The sequence below is a fragment of the Canis aureus genome, chromosome 18, assembly GCF_053574225.1.
Source record: "Canis aureus isolate CA01 chromosome 18, VMU_Caureus_v.1.0, whole genome shotgun sequence".
Taxonomy (NCBI): Eukaryota; Metazoa; Chordata; class Mammalia; order Carnivora; family Canidae; genus Canis; species Canis aureus.
In genome coordinates this window covers 38,232,788-38,244,048 of record NC_135628.1, presented here as the reverse complement: position 1 = coordinate 38,244,048, position 11,261 = coordinate 38,232,788, and the positions used below count along the sequence as shown (strand labels likewise).

Here is an 11,261-nt window from a genome sequence, read left to right as displayed (position 1 = left end):
AGAAAATTGAGTTGATCATTAGTAGTCTTTGAATAGGTTATTAAGTAGAAAGCTTCAGAGCAAATTTTACTTCCCTAGGAACAGAGAAGGATTACAATATTCACCTTGAAAAACTTGAAGAAAACAAAGCTCAAGCCAGGATTTTGCATAATTATTTCTGGGAAAGCTTGAAGAAATTTGAAAGAGGGCCAGCAGGAAGTTATATCTGTATCTGAATGTACAGAACCAGGAATAAATGAAAGGGCAACACAGTATAAGCTTATATTTAATATTTCATGTTCCTGATGTCTTTGAGGAGTACTAAGATACTAGAATATCTTAATAAAATTTGCTTATACCTTGAAACATATAAACAACTATAAAGATTTTTAAATTGTAGTTTGTGCAGAATTAGAAGACACATTTGCATGTCCTAAACAACACACACACACACAACTGGTTTAGAGATTTTAGGTTTTCTTTTTTTTTTAATTTTTAAATTTAAATTCAATTTGCCAACATATAGTATAACACCCGGTGCCCATCCCATCTAGTGCCCTCTTCATTGCCCGCCCCCCAGTTACCCCATCCCTCCACCCACCCACCCCCCTTCTGCAACCCTTTGTTTGTTTCCCAGAGCTAGGAGTCTCTCATGGTTTGTCTCCCTAATTTTTTCCATTCAGTTCCCCTCCTTGCCCTTAGAATCCCTTTCACTATTTCTTATATTCCATGTATGAGTGAAACAATATGATGATTGTCTTCTCCAATTGACTTATTTCACTCAGCATAATACCTTCTAGTTTCATCCATGTCAAAGCAAATGGTGGGTATTTGTTTCTACTGATGGCTGAGTAATATTCCATGTGATATATATCACATCTTCTTTATCCATTCATCTGTCAAAGGACATCATGGCTCCTACCATAGTTTGGCTATTGTGGACACTGCTGCTATGAACATTGGGGCACAGGTGTCCTGGCATTTCACTACATCAGTATCTTTGGGGTAAATACCCACTAGTGCAATTGCTGGGTTGTAGGGTATCTCTATTTTTAACTTTTTTTTTTTTTTTTTTTAAGATTTTATTTATTTATTCAGGAGAGACACAGACAGAGGCAGAGACATAGGCAGAGACAGAAGCAGGCTCCATGCAGAGAGCCTGATGGGGACTCAATCCCAAGACTCCAGGATCATGGCCTGGGCCAAAGGCAGATGATCAACTGCTGAGCCACCCTGGCATCCCTATTTTTAACTTCTTGAGGAACCTCCACACAGTTTTCCAGAGTGGCTGTATCAGTTTGCATTCCCACCAACAGTGCAAGAGGGTTCCCCTTTGGCCACATCCTCTTCAACATTTGTTGTTTCCTGTCCTGTTAATTTTCGCCATTCTCACTGGTGTGAGGTGGTTTCTCATCGTGGTTTTGATATGTATTTCCCTGATGGCAAGTGATGAGGAGCATTTTCTCATGTGCTTGACGTGTATGTCTTCTTTGGAGAAATTTCTGTTCATATCTTCTGCTCATTTCATGATTGGATTTTTTGTTTCTTAGGTGTTGAGTTTAAGAAGTCCTTTAAAAAAAAAAAGATTTTATTTACTTTATTCATGAGAAATACAGAGAGGCAGAGACATATGCAGAGGGAGAAGAAAGCTCCCCATGGTGACCCCAATGTGAGGACTCCATCCTAGGACCCTGGGATCATGCCCTGAGCTGAAGGCAGATGCTCAACCACTGAGTCACCCAGCATCCCTATCACATCTTCTTTATCCATTCATCAGTTAATGGACACTTGGGCTGCTTCCATGTCTTGGCTATTATAAATAATGCTGCTATAAATGTAGGGGTGCATGTATCCCTTTGAATTGGTGTTTTTGTGTTCTTTGGGTAAATACCCAGTAGTGTGATAGCTAGATAACAGGATAGTTCTATTTTTAACTTTTATTTAATTTTATTTAATTTTGCATTTTAAAATTTAAATTCAATTTGCCGACATATAGTATAACACCCAGTGCTCATCTCATCTAGTGCCCTCCTCATTGCCTGTCTCCCAGTTACGTCATCCCTCCACACACCTCCCCTTCTGCAACCCTTTGTTTGTTTCCCAGAGTTAGGAGTTTCTCATGGTTTGTCTCCCTCTCTAAATTTTCCCATTCTTCAGTTCCCCTCCTTTCCCTTATAATCCCTTTCACTATTTCTTATATTCCACGTATGAGTGAAACCGATGTGGATAGTACTGGCGAGTATTATGCTGAGTGAAATAAGTCAATTGGAGAAGGACAATCATCATATGGTTTCACTCATACGTGGAATATAAGATTTTAGGTTTTAGATTTTATTTCCAAAAACGTTGGCCTAAATAGCATAGCTAGACAATTAAATATTAATAAAAATATCTCAAGATTTCAATGGCTTGTTACAACAAACTTCTTTTTTTCACTACCACGGCATTCCAGTATGGATCAGGTGGCCCTCCTGAAGCTTGTAGCTCTGCCATCTGTAATGCTTGGCCTACATGACGGGAAGGGAGGGATAGAAAAGACAAACTGGTCTTAACTGTCTTGGTCCAGAAGAGACACACACCACTTCTGCCCACAGATCATTGGTCAGAACTAGTCACATGGCCCAACCTAACTGCAAGTGAGGCTGGGCAAAGTAGGAAAACACTTGGAATATTTAGGGAACACCAATTATCTCTGCCATAAAACTATACAGGGAATAAGTGTATAAAACATGCTAACCCCAAAACTAAGATGTTTGTTAGACAATAAATCCAATGAGAATCTGATCTCATTAATCTTAATGAGGGACACTCTGATGCCTTGCTATCTATATGCAAATTACTACACTCTGGTAATTTGCTCAAATTTAGTGCTGCTCAAGAGCCCCCCATTACTTCTGATAGTTCCCTAAGGAGTGCCTCATGTGTGACCCCTTCCCCACAAACTAAATTGCTCCACATATAAAACAAAAGCAAGCAGGGATGTTCAGGGCAGTCTGTGAAAGGGAGACAGCAGTGAGAGTCCCAGGATTTGGAAGAGATGTGAAAAGATGGAGGAGGAGGTCTAAGCAGAGGGAGGGAGGCCCAGTCAGATGGCAGCTGACAGGAGGCCTGCAGCAAAGCACATCCCCTTTGTCAGGACAATGATACCCAATATTCGAATTTAAATTATTTTCAATTATTTCCTGAGCTGTAGTCCTGTCTCTCAGACTAATAATATTAAAAGGCTGCTATCCCAGAGAAGGAGCCTGACCTTCAGGATTAAAGAGGTCACCCTGCACGACAGCGACAATAGCTATAGAGATGTTGGTCCCACATTTTCTAGGGCAAACCCACTATCTGGACCCATATTTTACAATAATTCATCTCTCAGACCCTGTATTCCAAGTTTTGTTTTCAAAAAATAATGTCACTGTGGAAATCATCCCTATAGGAAACTGGAAAAGAAAGGATTTTTCTGGGCAAGGGTAAGGCCCCACAGAGAGCAGAGGACAGCCCAGATTTGAAAGTGGGTCCAGGCAGCCTATTTTCATAACTTTTGCCAGCAGTGTTCAACAAGGAGACACAAGAACAAAAACAAAAAACAAAAAACAAAAACCCAAAACAAAAAAACCTTTCTATATATGCACTGTATTATGTTTGCATAAGTAAATCCTAGAGGGATACCAAAAAAGCTAATAAAATAGCTACTTGGAGTGGGAAAAGGGGGGAAATAGGACAGACAATTGCAGGGGTAGGAGTGGGATTTTCACTATGCACCCTTCTATATAATTTGATTTTGAAACCATGTGAATATATTATCTATTCAAGACTGTAAACACAACCAGGGGGAAAAAGTCTTCCAACCACCACAGCCTTGCGTTCAAGCTGCTTTGGGCGAACAAAAGAATTGAAGCAAAATGAAGAGTAAAGCAGCATAGAAGTAGCCACAGGAAGAATGATACTGTCAGCACAAGCAGGAAATGGGAGTGAGAGGTAACTAAGGAAGTGAAGAGCTCCTGATTCAGCTTCTCATTCCTAAAAGCTCCAGAGATGTTTGGGGGAAAGTTGCAAGGAAGAGGAAGGTGGTGGTGGGCTCTCGCACAATGTGGAACGCAAGGCAGTTGCTCTGTCAACTTGAGTATAAGATGAAAGGGTGGCCCAACAAGGGGAGGATTTGAGGACATCCAGGTGGCAGACACTTGGATTATACTAGCATGGCATTCAAGGCTCTTGATGATTTGACCTGATCCTTTCTGGGAGTCACTTCTTGACTGGAGCACTTCCCTCATTAAGGATCAGTCCAGGCTAAGTGTTAGCGTTTTATTCATGCAGTGATGAATAAAAAATTAAGAAACTCACAGTCAGATTGATAAACATGACTTAAATGTTTAAGTTTAATGACTTAAAAACAACCAAGTATTACTTACACTCTGCTAGGAAAGTGTACAGTTTCAGCAGGGCCACAAGTGAGGAGTGGACAACTACCTCTGCCTGGAGGAGACCAGGTAATGAGGTTTCATGGTCAAGGTAAGCCTTGAGTTAAGTCCTGGAGGGTGAATGGATATGCTGGGAGGTGGAGGAGGCAAGGAGGGCATTCCCAGCACAGCAATTTGTGGATAAGCTCAGAGGGATGACACAAGATGGGGTTCCAAATCTGTGCTGTGCAAACAACTCCATATGGCAAAAATGAAGGAGGTGCTAAGAGATGCAGCTGGAGAAGCAGGAAGAGAGGCTTGTATGCCATGGACTTTTATCCTGTAGACAGCTAGGTGATAATAAGGATGAACCAAAGATCCTATAGTCATCTTATAACACTGACTTCAGTAGCAAGAACTGACTGGATCCACTGGAGGGATCTAAGACTGGAAGCTGGTTGGGCTGCCTGGGTGGCTCAGTGGTTTGGCACCAGCCTTCGGCCCAGGGCATGATCCTAGAGTCCCAGGATCGAGTCCCATATTGGGCTCCCTGCGTGGAGTCTGCTTCTCCCTCTGCCTGTGTCTCTACCTCTCTCTCTCTGTCTCTCATGAATAAATTAAAAAAAAAAAAAACTGGAAGCTGGTGAGATGCAGGAGTGACTGTTTTCAAAGAAAGGAAAATCAGAGAAAGCCTAAAATGAGGCATTACCTTCTACCTTACCATCCTGCAGGGACAGTGCTCCCCATAAGGCCTAGAGTAAGTTATTTAACATCTACTCAAACTTAGCTTTCTCACCTGCCAAATTACCTGCCATTCAGGGTTACCATGGGGGTCAAACAAAACAATGTATGTAAAAAAAAAAAAAAAGAAAAAAAAACAATGTATGTAAAGTACCAGGCACAGAGAAAGTATTTGATTATGGGTAAAAACAATTATTCCCTAATACACTATTAGCCCAGGACCTCAATATTCTCACTTCTGGGAAGCGGTGGTGCACTGTGGGTGTTTCAGTTACCTATTGCTACACAGTAATAAATTATCCCCAAATATAGTGGCTTGAAACAACCACCATGATTCTGTTGATCTTATTGGGCTCTTATTGCATCCCTCACAAGGCTGCCCTTGGCTGGTAGCTAGGCTATGCTAGGAGGTCTAAGGAGGTGGCTTTACCCACAAGCCTGGGGCCTTGGCAGAAATGACTGGAGGACTGGGACTTAACTTTCTCCACATGGTCTCACGTTATTCCATTATCTAACCCAAGCTTTACATAGGGTGGCTGACGTCCATGAAAACAGAAGCTCCAAGCCCTCTTATGTTCCAGAGATTTATTGCTTTGAAACAACCATCCCCAAACAATTCCAACCATTTATTTGATGTATTTGCATATGATTCTGCAACTTGGGCAGATTGGCAACTTAACTCTGTTTCACATGGTATTGGCCGGGGAAGCTCAACAAAAGCCACAGGAAAAAAAAAAACAAAAACAAAAAAACAAAACAAAAGCCACAGGATCCAGGATGCCAGGCTTCATTCACATGACTCATACCCAGCTGAGGTGACTGAAATGGTGGCAGACCCATTGGACTTCTCTCTCCACTCCCTGTCTCATCATTCAGTAATCCAGCCTCAGCTTCCTTACATGGAGGCCACATCCCAAGAGGGCAATAAAGGAATCTGCAAGGCCTCCTAAGGTCAGGGTATACAAGTCATGCCACATCATTTTCTACCCAGGTACTTCTCTTGACTTTCTACTGAAGACTTGTAATCGTTTTTCCTTTTCAAACTTCTTAGATTCATTTGTATGAAGAACAATTTTTTTTTAAAAAACCTTTTTGGGAGAGAATGTGCACGATGCATCTGACTCTAATTTTTTTCTTTTAAGCATTGCCTTACCATGTCATTCCCTGTCCCTATCTGTGGGAATATTCACTCAGCCTTCATTATGTCTGAACAGTGATGTAAAGACTGCACCTGCCCTCTTTCTTTGGAGCTTCACCACAGTCCTCTGAGATAGATATTATTCTTAGACTTATTTTTCAGGTGAGAAAACTGGAGAGTATCCCATCCAAAGTAATAGAGTAGTACTTAGTGGAGCTGTACTTGAAATCAATATCTGTCTGACTCAAGACTCTGTACTCTTCACCAGCATGCTATAATGCTTCTATAATGATTGGTTGAGCATCCGACCCTTGATTTCAGCTCAGGTCATGATATCCGGGTTGTTAGACTGAACCCCTTGAGGGGCTCCATGCTCTTAGGCAGGCTCCATGCCTAAGATTCTCTTCTCTCTCCCTCTCCCTATGCCACCTTCTCCTATCCCTCTGCCACCTTCCCCTATCAAAAAAAAAAAAAGACAAAAGGAAAAGAAAGTCAAGTGAAGTTTCAACATTAAAAATGTCAGTTTTGGGGCAGCCTGTGTGGCTCAATGGCTTAGCTCCGTCTTCAGCCCAGGGCATGATCCTGGAGACCCTGGATCGAGTCCCACATCAGGTTCCCTGCATGGAATCCTGCGTCTTTGCCTCTGTGTGTGTGTGTGTGTCTCTCTCATGAATAAATAAATAAAATCTTAAAAAAAAAAAAAAAAAGTCAGTTTTTAAATCCAGAATGCTATGTTGACCTTTTGGTAAAGGTAGATTATATTAATAAAGTTTTTAAAGGGCCACTATAAGCAGAAAGAAAAGGCTAGGTAAAACAGTAAAGCATTATAAATCTCAAATCAAGAGGACTACCCAAAAGAGCAAAACATAGAAAATGATTGATCTCTACAAAGAAAGAAACAAAACTCTAGCATGTTAAAAAGCTAATGCCAGTTTTCAAAATAAGTTTCAAGAACACTATAAAGAAAATCAATATGTAAACACCAAGTGATGAAATGTTTGCAACCTATTGACACGGGTTTTATTAAAAGGAGATCATGCTAGCTAAGCTGAATAAGTCTGTGATTGATATCTGATGAAAGAAAAGTCATAGACATAGTCACTGGGGTTGTCTAAATAACTTTTTTTGGCACATCAATGAAGCCTTTATTAGAAAATAAGCAGACAACTGCTGTAGAAATAGAAAATGATGCATCTTAAATTTCACAAAGATGACAGTTCAGAGAATCCTTTTGTCCTTAGGCGAGGGAGGTCAGTGGGAAAAAGAATCTGATTGACAACAGTGGTGGTAGGGGAGAGGTGGGTGGAAGGTTGTGAGGCTACTCCTTTGCTTCTATCAGACATAACAACAACCAAAAAGGGTTTGTTTTTCAAGCAGAAACTAGGTATCTTTTTTGCTTCAAATTATAAATGTAAGTTGAAATAGATGATTATAAAACTGCATTAGATGTTTCATAAGATTTCCATAAAAGAATTGGCTCTGCAAGACTCTGGAAGACTAGAGACTCTACCAGGTGTACAGTGTTCCTTTTTTACTTTACCTCTTCATTTTGCAGCTCCAAGATTATAAATGATCCAGCACTATAAGCATTTTTTTTTTTTTTTTTGGAAAAGAGGCAGAAAAGACAATATTTACTTTAGGTTTAAAAGCTTAAGACTATTTTAGAAAGAGAAGATAAAATAATATACCAGGCTGCTTGACTTTCATGGACTAAAACAATGGGATACTCATTCAATCATTTATTCAGCAAATATTTGTCAAATACATTGCATGTGCCAGGCACTGTTCTAGAAACTGGGGAGACAGCAATAAACAGGACAAAGTTTCTGTTCTCATGGGTCTTGTATTCTAACAGAGAAATACAGACAATAAACAATTAGACATATAAAATGTGAATGGGGCACCTGGCTGGCTCAGTCGGAAGAGCATGAGATTCTCAAGCTCAGGGTCATGAGTTCGAGCCCCATGTTAGGTGCAGAGATTACTAAAAACAATACATTTTTAAAAATGTTTTTAAAGTGATTGAATTCCATGAAGAAACATAACAGGGTAAAAACAGGAGGGGAGAGGTTATGAACTTTTTTAGGCTTTGTCCTCCCCCTTTCAAAGGTCTAACTCCATACCAAGATTCTGGTACATGGTAATTTTTAAATTATCTTTGAAGATCCTGGCATATAGAAGTCTTTGTTGAATGACTACCAGAGCTATTGATGGTCTGTGGTGAGCACAAATCTCTAGGGTATTTGCTGATGAGCATACTAGAGTCACATGGGAGGAGCCCCGTGACAGGTCACAGGGACCAAGGGGACTGAAGAACCTACAAAGGAAACATAAGCCTTCTAGGGTCTTTTTCATGCAGTTCCTGCCTGATAAAGACATCCTTCTACCTCCATATGTGACCCCAAGAACACAGGGCTGGGCAGGCTTTTTCATCTGGCCATCTCATGAAGCAATACTCACTCACAGAAATTCCTTTCATTGTGCACAAATCCTGACACTTCCTGGGCCTCAACTAATCCTCAGGGTACCCACTCCCTCTCCTTTAGACCCTTAGACACAAAAGATTTCCTATTTTCCCAAAAACATAATTATGCTATCTTTGAGAAAGGGCCCAGAACTTAGAAAAGCTGGTTTATACCCCCTGAGAAGTAAAAGGGGCCAAAATCTAGAAGCTTTGAAGAACAAAGAGTTTCTTTCACTCTCTCCCAAACTGAATGTGAGTGTATGAGTGTGTCTGAGCTACTTATCCTCTCCTTCAGCCACCTGTTCCTTCTGTAGTAGGCCATCACCTTGCTAAATTTATTATTTGTACACTGAGGGAAACTGAAACAGTGCTGGAAGTAATAGTGACATAATTGAAGCAGGTTTTTTCATATAAACAATAATGAGAGATTTGCTTTTGATCAATGGCCTAATGTTTAATCAATTATAAATTATAGAGCTAAGTCATAGGAGTGTGCATGCCTATATAGAGGCTTATAGTAACAAATCTAATGTGGTTTCTTGCGTTTTTGTGTTAAAGGCCACAACATAAATGGGCTTTTTTTACCAGTTGAAGAATCAATCATTTTTATTTTTTAAAATAGATACTATTATTAAAATGTTCATTGCACTTAAAACATATATTTTTTAAAGATTTTATTTATTTATTTATTTATTTATTTATTTATTTATTTATTTATTTATTTATTTATGAGAGACACAGAGAGAGAGAGGCAGAACATAGGCAGAAGGAGAAGCAGGCTCCATGCAGGGGGCCGGATATGGGACTTGATCCCAGAACTCCGGGATCACACCCTGAGCCAAAGGCAGATCCTCAACTGCTGAGCCACCCAGGCATCCCTAAAACATATTTTTAATTAACATTTCTTCTGAGAGAAATATGGAGACAGAAGCATACCACATTTGTTATTATTAAAAAGAAAACAACAGACCCAAAATGGTGTCACTTAGGTTAAGGCCCCAAGTCAGTAATGAGGGCTTAATACCTAATCTAATTGCAATTTCAGCCTCTCCCAGAAAGATGAGTCTTAACGAGGTCGGTCAGGAATTTTCTGATAAGCACCAATGAGGTAATCTGTCTGGGTTTTCTCTGTCCCCCCAAAGGAACATTAGGTAATCTACATAATAAGATCTCCTGTCCTTTTCCTTATGGGAAGGTGATCTTACCTGACACAATCCTTTCTCTATTTTGCTTATAACTTTCTTGCTCCACCTCCTTCCAAAGAATACCTTCCATTTCGTACAATTCTTCTGAGAGCTCCTCTACTTGCTAGATAGGATGCTGCCTGATTCATGAATTGTTTAAAAAAGCCAATTTCATCTTCAAATTTACTTAGTTGAATTTCGTTTTTTTAACATTATAAAGGGCAAAATGAGTTGACTGAATTGTTACACTCAGCAAAGGTGGAACTTGGCTAACCATGAAACAAGGGCATTTCCATGTTCAGGAACCAATACAACTTAATTAAAGATAATCGAACAAGCTAGTGGTTACGTTAAGTAATAAATGAATCAGAAAGTGAGTCAAGGTCAAGTACACAGAAACAAATGATTCCAAGAAAAGCAATTGCCTAAGGAGGAATACAAAATAAGATATCAGGCTCACCTACGTAATAGCAATATGTTATTAGCTAGAAAAGGATCATCTCTGCTATTCAAACATGGCAGTAAGACAAATTTGAAATCATTGTTATCCCTATCTCTGTTGCAACCTCTGAACAGCAATAGTGAAAGAGAAAGAAAGAAGCAAAGGTGTAAATCTAAACTCATGCAAATTTAAATATACAAAATATAGGTGGAAACTAATATTTGAAGATATCTACTTTATACTAGGCATATCCATTATCCTATTTCATCCTCCTCAAAACTGAGGAGATTGGGCATTAACTTGTCCATTTTATACATGCTAAAATTGTCTCACAAAGAGGTCTTGTAATGGATCTAAGTAATAAAACTAGCAATCAATCAATCAATCAATAAAACTAGCAAGTAGTGGAAGTGGGATTTGAACCCAGGTCCCTCTACTTCAGAAACCCTTATTTATCCTGTTCCATTGACTTGGCCTCTTTTCGGATACCAATTAAATAGGTCCGAAATGTAAACCTAGGTAAGTGAGATGTAAACAAGGGTTCTGGGAGCCTGTGAATAGAGTGGAACAGGACTAAACTTTGGGCCTCAGGGCCCAAAGGTGCCAACAACAACAACAAAAAGATAACGATAATAATATAGCAGATACTGAGCCAGAATAAAGAGCTAAGAAGACAGTCAAAAACAATCTATCAGAAAGATACTAACCAGTGTTCCAAGAAGTACTGGGCTCTTGTAGGACACTCGTACCTTCAAAACAACCCATGAAAAGAAAAAGGATCTTTAAGACCCAGACGTGTGGGATGGTGCAGAAGGGAAAGCCACCATCACCTGTAAAACTAGACAGTGACAAAACCCAAATAACCACAAGAAGTCAGGGGTAGGGGAGAACTGGGGCCTTCATACCTCTCAGATGAGAC

At 39.8% G+C, this 11,261-nt stretch overlaps 1 long non-coding RNA gene and 1 other non-coding gene across 4 annotated transcripts in view; one reads left to right on the top strand and one right to left on the bottom strand.

Moving 5' to 3' along the window:
- Positions 1 to 439: 439 nt before the first annotated feature.
- Positions 440 to 11,261, bottom strand: part of LOC144288863 (uncharacterized) — a 29,521-nt gene continuing 18,699 nt past the window's right edge. For all 3 annotated transcript variants that reach the window (XR_013356882.1, XR_013356881.1, XR_013356883.1), the window contains one exon: positions 440 to 1,548. This is a non-coding gene — a long non-coding RNA (uncharacterized LOC144288863). The remainder of the gene's footprint in view (positions 1,549 to 11,261) is intronic.
- TRNAE-CUC (transfer RNA glutamic acid (anticodon CUC)) lies at positions 8,155 to 8,227 on the top strand. Its single transcript has one exon. It is a non-coding gene; the product is annotated as a tRNA-Glu (tRNA).